The sequence below is a fragment of the Suricata suricatta genome, chromosome 11 (genome assembly GCF_006229205.1).
Source record: "Suricata suricatta isolate VVHF042 chromosome 11, meerkat_22Aug2017_6uvM2_HiC, whole genome shotgun sequence".
Taxonomy (NCBI): Eukaryota; Metazoa; Chordata; class Mammalia; order Carnivora; family Herpestidae; genus Suricata; species Suricata suricatta.
Genome location: NC_043710.1, coordinates 27,648,651 through 27,659,970, shown reverse-complemented (window position 1 = coordinate 27,659,970; position 11,320 = coordinate 27,648,651).

Genomic DNA, 11,320 nt, shown 5'->3' with positions numbered 1-11,320 from the left:
GCTGCACCAGTTTGCAAAAGTGCAAAAGAGTTCCTCTTTCTCCGCATTGTGGACAATATATCTTGTTGCCTGAATTGTTAATTTTAGCAATTCTGACAGGTATGAAGTGGTGTCTCATTGTGGTTTTGATTTGTATTTCCCTCATGATGACTGATGTTGAGCATTTTTTCATATGTCTCTTAGCCATCTGATGTCTTATTTGGAAAAGTGCCTATTCATGTCTTTTGCCCATTTCTTCACTGGATTATTTGTTTTTTGAGTGTTGAATTTATAAGTTTTTTATAGATTTTGGATACTGACCCTATATCTGATATGTCATTTGCAAATATCTTTTCCCATTCACACCATTGCCTTTTAGTTTTGTTGATTTATTCTTCACTGTGCAAAAGCTTTTTTATCTTGATGAGGCCCCAATAGCTCATTTTTGTTTTATATCCCTCTGGAGATACATCAAGAAATTGCTATGGCCAACGTCAAAGAGGTTGTTGCCTGTTTTTTCCTCTAGGATTTTGATGGCTTCCTGTCTTCTGCTTAGGTCTTTTCATCCATTTTGGGTTTATTTTTGTGTATAGTGTAAGAAAGTTCCCCCCATCTACATTTTAATCCTTATTAAATTAATCAGAAAAAGTGGTAGCTTCTTGATTTAACATGGCATTATCATCACCCATTAAATTTTTTAACATCACCCTGAGTGGTCTCCTTGTTTAATTTTTTTCCATGTCAATTCATTCTGTACACCAGATTAATCTTTTTATAGTAAAGTGTCTATGACACTATTCTCCTATTCAAAACTTTTCAATGACTCCTTACTATCTACTGAATTAAGTACAAACTGTTCAGTCTGTCATTTAAGACACTCTGCAATATGACCTCATCACATATTTCCAATCTTATTTTATTCTCCACTTTTATGCACATACCCTATGATCCAGTTAAAATCATATAGTAGTCATTGTTTTCTAGAACATGACCCATAATTTCTCATCTCTTTGTCATAATAGTCCAGTGATGAAAACTCATATCATAAGTGCTTCAAATCTCCCCTCCCCTGCCCTTAGCAGATACTGCTAATTAATCATCTTTCTCTTTCCCACTGAGCCAGGACATGATGTCTCAATACAGGGCTACGGACAGCCACCACCAGAGAATTGGAATTGTCATGTGAGGTGAAATTCACCTGCCATCCCTGTAATGGTCCTTTCACCTAGCTGGATTTCACCCCAATTCTTCTTGAATTGGTTGCCACACATTAAAGCTCACTTCAAATGTTCCCTCTCCTAGAAAGTCTTTCTTGATTTCCCTCACCTCCAATTCTCTAAGTACATTACATGGCTCTTGTACCTCTTACTTCATTTCATCTTGTTTTTTTACTTGTATGCTCTCTTCTCCCCTTTTGAACCATATGTGTCTTAAGATAATAAGTGAAGAGTTCAGGTTCTGGAGCCAGACTGTCTTAGTTCAAATCCTGGGTCTGTCCCCACTAACTTGAGCACTTGAGCACATTGTTTAACATGTTGTAGTTGCAGTGCCCTCATCTATAAAATGGACATAATATTTAGACCTACCAAGAGGTGCCTGGGTGGCTCAGTCAGTTAAGCGTCCAACTCTTGATTTCAACTCAGGGCATGATCTCACAGTTCATAAGTTTGAGCCCTAGATTGGGCTCTGTGCTGACAGTGCAGAGCCTGCTTGAGATTCTCTGTCTCCCTCTTTTTCTCTGTCCCTCTCCTGCTCTCTCTCTCTTTCTCTCAAAATAAATAAACATTAAATATATATATATATTTGGACCTACTGTAGAAAGCTGTGAGAATTCAACAAGATAATGTAAGTCAAGTGCTTAGCTAAGTGTTACAACCATATTAAGCTTTCAGAAATTTTACCTACTTGTCAAAAACTTAAATAAAGAGTTACCATATGATTTAGCAATTCTAGTCCTAGATGAGAACTCAAGAGAATGGGAAAGATATGTTCAAGAATGTTCATAGCAGCATTATTCATAATCACGAAAAATGGAAGCAACCCAAAGGTTGCTGAATGATGAATATGATGAATAAACAAAATTTGGCAGATAAGCACAATGGGACATTATTCAGCTATGAAAAGGCGTGAAGTGCTGATACATTAAAATGTAATGCTAAGTGAAAGAAGTTGTTCACAAAAGTCCATGTGTTGTATGGTTCCATTTATATGAAATGTCCAGAAGAGGCAAATCTATGAGGACAGAAGTAGATTAGTGGTTGCCAGGGGTGAGGGGAAGGGGAAATGGGAGTAACTGCTAGTAAGTATAGGGCTGCTTTTTGGAATGATGAAAATGCTCTAGAATTAGATAGTGGTGATGGTTTGTTTGCACAATATTGTAAATATACTAAAATTCATTGAATCGTATACTTTAAAATGGTTAAAATGATTCATTGTAGGGGCATCTGGGTGGCTCAGTTGGTTAAGCAACCAACTTTGGCTCAGATCATGATCTCACAGTTCTTGAGTTCGGGCCTCACATCAGGCTCTGTGCTGACAGCTAAGAGCCTAGAGCCTGCTTGGGATTCTGTGTCTCTGTCTCTCTCTGCCCCTCCCTCCCTTACGCTCTGTCTCGCTCACACTCTCTCTCTCTCAAAAATAAACATTTTTAAAAATTTTAATGGTTCATTTCACATAATTTTAAAAAGTTTATGTTATGTGAATTTTATGTAATTAAAACCATTATTTATATTACTAATCATCTTTGTATCCCCTAGAATCCCTAAGGAGATATCCTGAAAAAAATTATTTTCTTTTAAAGGGAAAGATTCCTAATATGGCCTTAAATGCAAAGATGAAGTGATTCGAGTAACTTCTCTAAATTATAGTGATTGCAATTTCCATGCAGAACAAACCATAGATAAATGCTAATTTACTGCTCTGTAGAAATTCCAATAGGCTAGATTCAATTAAAACAAAACAGTTCAACAATCTTGGGATTACACTTGGCTAAAATACAATCTAACAAAAAGTACTAATGGGGAACTCAAAAAAGCAGAACTGTAAATATCCATTGAGTATGTTTTTAAAAAGTTTAATTAAAACAAGAGGCTATTTTAAGCTATTTTCCAAATGTTAATATCCACCACTGGCAATGGGAAATTATGGGTTTTTTGTCATTTCCCATTATATGTATATGAACATATACACTTATAACACTTTCTAGAGGTTGATTTGACAACATGTATAATACAGACATAAATTTATGGCTAGAAAAAGGCCTGGAATGATGTACTCCAAGTGCTATGCTTGGAGATATAATTAGCCATTTCTTTTCCTTTTCCTTATCCTCTACATTTGTCTATAATAAGCCTAAGTATTGCATTTATAATAGAACATAATAAAAACATTTCTTAACCAGTTTACTTTGTTGAAGTCTGCTAAATTTTTTAAAAAGACTTTTCTGAATAAATTAAAACGTAATGATATCTAGAAAATGATAAATATGGAAATCACTAAGAAGACATTAGATCTGTAATTACAGAATGATTCACGAGATAGTATCTTTACAAATCAGCAATGCAAAAGTGTAGTAGTTAGGTCAATGAAAATACATGCGTCAATAATCTCATGTAATGTTTAAGAACAGAATCTCTGGGCCCCTGGGTGGCTCAGTCGATTGAGCGTCCAGCTTCGGCTCAGGTCATGATCTCAGGTCATGATCTCACGGCTCGTGGGTTCCAGCCCCGCGCCGGGCTCCGTGCTGACAGCTAGCTCAGAGCCTGGAGCCTGCTTCGGATTCTGTGTCTCCCTCTCTCTCTAATCCCTCCCTGCTTGCACTCTCTCTCTCTGTGTGTCTCAAAAATAAATAAAAAGCATTTTAAAAAATTAAGAACAGAATCTCTACACTTATGAAGTGAATTGCTAAGTTGCTTTCTAAAATGGTTATTCCACCAGTGAGCAGAAAATGCCTGCCCTTCTCGCCACACCCTTCTCCGTACTGATGTAACTGGCAAAAAAAATTAATCTCATTTTACTTCTCATCTCATTGACTATTAGCAAAACTGAATATTTTCTAAGATTTATTTATTGGTTATGCATATTTCTTCTTTGGGATGTTGTCTGTTCATGTGTTATATGTTTTTTAAATAATCTTTTTCCTTGTTGATTTGTTACAATACTTTAAAAGGTAAAGATTTTAACTCCTTACCTGTCATACATGTTTCAAATATTTTCCCCAGTTTATCATTTTCCTTTAGACTGTAATGGTGTCTTCTAATGTGTAAAAATATTTTATTTTTATGAGATCAAATATATTATTTTTTCCTTATTACTTTTGCTTTGCTTTTATTATTAAAGGGTCCTTCTCAACTCTAGGAGAACATATTACCCACCTTTATGTTCTTCTAATTCTTTTATGGGATGATTTTTTTTTATTTTATTTTTAAAGCCATCTGGAGTTTATTAGGGAGTAATATGTGAGAGAGGCAACTAACTCTTAAAAACACATTTTTAATACAACAAAATTTCCTATGACATAAGCATTTAAACAGTTCTTCAGAGTTCATTTGAAAAGGATTAGTCTGTGTGGAAACAACAATTTTCTTTTGAAAAAGACATCTTTTTACTAATTAATTTCTATATTATTTGGATGTTTTACAAAGAGTATATATTGCTTTGCGGTTAAATAATTGGGAATTTATTTTTTAAAAAAGAAAGAAAAAGTATCCTCTTCATTGCATGAGAGGTTACTGCCATATGTCAGAGTCAGATCTTCAACTTCACCTTTTTGTGACTAAAAGAGAACAAAAGAAACTTTTCATGATTCACAGGGCATGAGTCATAAGTGCTAGATGATTAAGTGAAATTCTAATACCAGTGAGGTGAAGTGGAAATTCTATTGGGTAGAAACCAGAAATCCTAGTTTCTTTTTTTTTTTTTTTTTTTTTTTATTTTCAGGAATCCTAGTTTCAATGTTCCCCCTAATTCACTTACCAAATTTCTTTAAATAAATTTCGTAAACTTTCCCTACCTGTTTGTCAATTCATTGAACAAAGATCTTGGTTGTTGGAAAAGATGGGCTTATAAATTAACATAGTAAAGGATTAAAGGCACCTTGAACTAAAAATCTTCATGGACAGTGTCAGCAATTCTCGTCATCCAGGAACTCAGGAAACCTAAAAACTTTTTTAATTAATAAGCCTCCTCTGAAGGACTCAGCTGTTATTTCAGTGTGCATACATTCTCAGAGGTCTGTTGAAGGTGATGGATTATCAGAGGTGAAATGTTGTGGGAATTAACAGACATTTCATGTTCCTACTAATGAGACTAAAATAATACTGTATTTTAAGAACCCTAACCTTCCTTTCTATTTCTGCTACTTCTCTTTTAACATATTTTAGGTTCTTGAGATGCCAATCACATATATATTCACAAATGCTCATAGGTACATACACCATAAGTTTATGTTTACTAACATTCATGCAAATTTGTGTATAATAATACTGATGCAGGTATCCACATGATTGCCCACTAGCATATCTTCATGTCTGTCTTTAGCACATTGATGAAAAGAACTAATGGGGCACCTGCATGGCTCAGTTGGTTGAGCGTCTGACTTTGGCAAAGGTAATAATCTCGGGGTTCATGATTTAAGCCCCACATTGGGCTAGCTGCTGTCACCCTGTCAGGGAAAGCCTGTTTCAGATCCTCTGTCCTCTTCTCTGTGTCCCTCTCCTGCTTGCGCTCTCCCCAAAATAAAAAATAAATTTAAAAAAAAGAACTAATAAAATCAGGCAATGAACAAATCTGGCAAGAGGATTAATACCTCTGAGTCCAAAACTGGCAAAGAGCTCTCTGCCTAAAGGTATCTAGACTCTCAGTGAAACTAATGAAAAGGAGGACTTACTTATTTGTTCATTTAGAAAATATTAATTGAGCATCTGCCAGGCACTGTGCTAGGCACCAAGGGAAAAGATTGGGTTGAACTACATGAAACTGCTGATATTCAAGCATTTTCTTATCTACAACAATGGCAATTTCATATGGTTCAATCTAAGAAAGTTACAGAAATTCTTCAAAGAGGGGAAGAAAGAAGAGAGTTGAAAATCATGAAAAAAACAAAATTTTCCAAAATAACAACTTGGAAGAAATATGTGAGAATGAAAGGAAAAAGTTATCGTTGGGGAATGGGAAAAGGGAATGTATAAATAAAAACAGAAGAGAATGGTACGACCAAAACACCTAATTCCTTTTTAATTTTTTTACTGAGTTGTAATCTACATACAACCTTATATTAGCTTCAGATATACGACATAATGATTCAGTATTTGTATATATTGCAAAATAACTACCACTATAAGTCTAATTAACATCCATCATGATACATAGTTACAAAAAGTTCTTTTTCTTCTGATGAGGACTTCTAAGACCTACTCTCCTAACAACTGTCAAATATGCAGTACGGAATTAACTACAGTCATGTGCTGTACAGAACATCCCCATGATGTAATGATGCTTGTGCCTTTTGACCACCTTTACCATTTCACCCACCCTTCACTCCATGCCTCAGGTAACCACCAACCTCTCCTCTTCATCTATGAGCTTGGCAGGGGGCGGGGGGTAGTGGTTTGTTTGAAAAAGGAATTCATTCTTAATAATTAATTCAATTCTTTCGGTATGTATTTATTGAGTGTCCAACACTATAGATAATTTCAATAATTAATTGTAGATTATTTAATTAGTTAATTAATCTATAATTGTAATAATTGTATATTCATATCTACAATATGTGCCTCAAAAGAAAAATTTGGTTCTCCCTAAAGAGGAACAATAGACCAAAGTGCCCAATGTTTGTAAATTCTGAATTCTGAGGGGAAAAAATGAAAAAAGATATTGAGACTGTTGAGGAGCTGTAAAGAAGAAACCAGAGTAGGAATATAATATATATATATTCAATACAAATCTGAGAGAAAGAAAGTAAAGTTGGGAAAAAAATAAAACAGGAATCCTGATAATAGGAAAAAGATTCAGTTGCAATGTTACCTGGTAACACAAACCTGAAAAGTATAAATCAAGTTATCAGAGTAAGAGAAGCCAATAAAAGTAAAATCTAAAAATATTTTAGTATCTCTTGCCACGTAGAAAATTATATTAATTTCCTATTTTATATAATTATAAGTGAACAAGTGGTAAAATATGTAATATGTATATACAGCCAATTTTTTAAATTTATAGTTACACATGATTACTTTCCTTTTAAGTCACATAAATTATATAAAAGCAAGTAATCCAAAACTACCTAGAACAGGAAAAAATAATTAGAAAATCACTTAAATATAGCCTTCTTTCCCCTTCTATTATCAAAGGTGTTCAAAGAACCATAGCACAGGAAGAAATCTCAGGGTTCATTTAGGCCAAACCCTCAATGTCTCAGAAGAGGCAGAGAGAGTTCAAAGGAGTGATCTGTTCAAAGTGATCTAGTGAGAGAGAAGCAATTTTATTCATTCTTTCATTCACTGAGCAGTCAAGAAAGCCTGCTATGCATTAGGTGAGGAACAGAGATTAATGAATTCTGCGCCTCACTCTCAAGGACTGTCAGAGGCGCAGTGTTCAGAGTAGGTAAGGGAGAGCCAGAAGTTCTACTAAAGCCATTAGTGTATATCAGTAAAAGAAATAATACTGTAAAATCCACATTTTGTATGTCAAAACTCAATCATTGAGAACTGTATTTTGAAAGCTTCAAGCCAGGATGGTACAGAAAAATAACAAAGGAGAATCCTTAACCAGAGAAGGATAAACAAGATCCTGGGTTTTAGATTTCCTAGGAGTTCCTCTGTATACTGTGTCTTTAACCAGTACCAGTAACATCAATACAGAGTTAGTGATCCTTATTTGAGGCAGAATAAATGAAAGACACTTAAACATTATCAGTTGTATAGCTAAAAATGCATGGTTTGTTTGAACTCCCTTTTCACACACGTGCATGGAAAGTATGGCTTTGCAGTCGATGTCACATGACTTTGTATATGAAACAATCTGTTTTTACTTAGAACATCATCATTATCTGAACATGGGTTTACAAAAAAAAAGAAGCAGAAAAAAATTATGTCAATCAGAAAGTAAGATTATGATGATAAACTAAGTCTGAAAGAATTATAATTGTAAAAATGCTGAAGTCTGAACAAAGAGTGAGAGTTTTGTGACCAACTGTGACATAAGTCCTTGCCACAGGCCCCTGAGGGCAGTTTGGAAGCATGTTGATTCAAGTTCCTATGTGCCCTGTAAGGACTATGAGGATTACATTTTTTTTAACAGCATGGCATATAGCTCTTATTACTACCCACAGCATGACGCAGAACCGGATGACCATGAAACCAGATTACCTTTCACACTGTTCTTGATTTTATTTAATTTTGTTGTTAATCATGTTCTTGGATGATAGAATTAAAAACGAGCTGTAGTCAAAAGTTCCTTGAGAGAGCTTTACATATACATTTAAAATTAAATCTTTAGTCCCTTTGCCTATTTGTTGAATCTGAACATACCTGCACTCGGAGATATAACCAACCTTGAACAGTAGGAGTCTTTCATTTTCCACCTACTGATTTTACTGGGATAAATTAAAACAGCAAACAATTGCTGTTGAAATGTCAGGCTCAAATGTCACAGAAACATATGTTCAGTAAGGTTGTATCTCCTGTTCTGAGTAGGATAATGACACAGTCATCAGTGTGTCTTTAAGAACGTGGATGTGACCTTACATTGCAAAGCTTCATGGTCACAACCTTAACATTTCCTGTCACAGTCCCTGAGTCAATCCTCATGCCCACACAGTAAAGTAAGTTTCCATTTCATTCTTGAGTTCACACAGGTAAATGGGTAGGTATATGCTTAAACGCAGAGATGATTATCACATTAATCCAAGTCCATTCATCTCATTGCTCTGACTTTTTTTCTTATTTCTTTCGAAATCAAATAATGCTTTATATGCTACCCTCCATTGTTTGTTAATAACTCAGAAAGCACTGGGAAGGGGGTACATGGGTGGCTCAGTTAGTTGAGCATCCAACTCTTGATTTTGACTCAAGTTGCGATCTCACAGTTCGTGGGTTCCAGCTCCACATCAGGCTCTGCTTGGGATTCTCTCTCTCTCTCTCTCTCTCTCTCTCTCTCTCTCAAAAATAAGCAAATAAACTTAAAAACAACAACAACACTAGGAAGAGTCCAGAGCCAGGCTACTACTTGGACAATGACTATTCAAGACCCTTTGGTTCTTCATGCTTTAGTATCCCTCTTTACAAAATGAGAATTATAATACCTGACCCAATTCCACAGATGGCCAGAATAAAAGCACTTAAAATTGTTGGAAGAAAAGCATAGGAATATTGTGACTTTAAAAAGCAAATGGCACAAAATAAGAAAATGAACACAGCAAGTAAATATCAGAAGAAATTGGCAGCTATGGACAATTGGCAGTTATTACTAGTTATTCTTTTTTTTATCTTTGTTATCTAATCCCAAAACACCTTGTAATTCTATAATGGTTGAAGTTTGTGTGCATACTGCCAAATACTATGAAATTCTTTAGGATCCAATATTACAGGGAAACATACAGGGGTGTAATTCACCACTGAGAAACACTTTCATTTCTGTATCTGACTCCCTCTCAGAGAAACACTTTCATTTCTGTATCTGACTCCCCTCTCAGACTATAAACTTTGATATTTGATGAGAGCACAAAGCCTCATTTGTTTTGGTCCAAATATCCAGATATGTGGGTGGATGCATTCTACCAAGGAATGTCACCAAAGTTCACTTCTGCTTATTCCACAGCACGAGGCATCTGACCATTTGCCTCTCCCAATATAGTGTGAAGCACTTTTCCTACATGAAAATAAATTGCTTCCATCCAAAAAATAATGTATTGAGCACGAACATCATAAAAGGCGTTCTGCTGGGTACCATGGAGGATGTAAAGATGAATAAATCAGTTTCTGCCCTTATGAGAACTTTACAGGCCCTCATTCTTAGATGTAGATCTTAGATTAAAATCTCCTCCAAAATAGAGACCATAGTGTTTATCTTTGTATCCTCAGGGCTTAGCAATGTAGTTTGGCTAAATGAATAAATAAGCAGAAGAATGGCTGTTCTAATAAAGATGTTTCCTGTTCTAAGATGTCAACCACAAGAAATCATTTCTAGTCTCTTCTCTGCCTGATCTCAGTTGCTTGAAAACAATAAAAGCATTGAAGGAGAGAAGAAGGATCTATCCCAGAAACATGTTAGAGAAGAAGGTGAAAAATGGAAACTGAGAAGGAAAAGATACGGAAAATGGGAAAAGAGGGAGCACTGCGCTGAAGAAATTAGTGAAAACAAAATTTCTGCAAAAAACTTACGAAGAGTTCAGTTAATCCTAAATAATTAGAATACAATAGGCAATAGCCTTTGCGGGCAGAAAAAATAATTGGGTGGATACTGAATTAATAAAAAACTAGAAAGCGGAAAAAGAAATGTTTCCTCTGATTTCCAGCAAGTGCCAAGCCACTTTGGTCAAAGCACAGAATATTTTTTTAATATTTATTTTATTTTCCAGAGAGAGAGAGAGAGAGAGTGCAAGCGTGGAAGGGACAGAGAGAGAGGGAGACACAGAATCAGAAGCAGGCTCCAGGCTCCGAGCTGTCTGCACAGAGACCCACGTGGTGCTAAAGTCACGAACTGAGAGATCATGACTTGAATCGAAGTCAGAGGCTTAACCGACTTAGCCACCCAGGTGCCCCTTAAAATCTTAATGTTTCAAAGAATAGTTAGGCATGTTATGTGGACAATGAAGGACTCAATGTCACCTGGCATAGAATGCTCACCACCCGTTGCCTTCATTTTTTGAGGCAGCAATTCTCAAATGATTGGGTCTCTGGATGCTTTACACTCTTTAACTCTATCAGGACCCTAAACAGCCTTTACTTATGTGAATTATGTGTAATGATACTTATCATATTACGTGTTAAAACTGAGATATTTTCTAAATATTATTCCCAAATCAAGACAACAAAGTGTACTTTTTTGTTGTGTTTTTGCATAAACTCAAAGAAAAGTTCAGATTTCAAGATAACTTTCTTTTTTTAATAATGAGGTGATAGCTATCCTGGCAGGTATGATCAAAAACAGTTAAATTACAGAAGTACTGAGAACAAATAAACTTTATTCATCTCTATAAAAATGTATATATGGATACTTAAACTTACTATCATAGAAAACACTGGAACACACAAGAATACCCACACAGGCATTCTGTTAGAGTGGTGACATCATTCACGTCAAATAGCCTCTGGAAATTTCCATGATACAGTCACGAGACAACGAA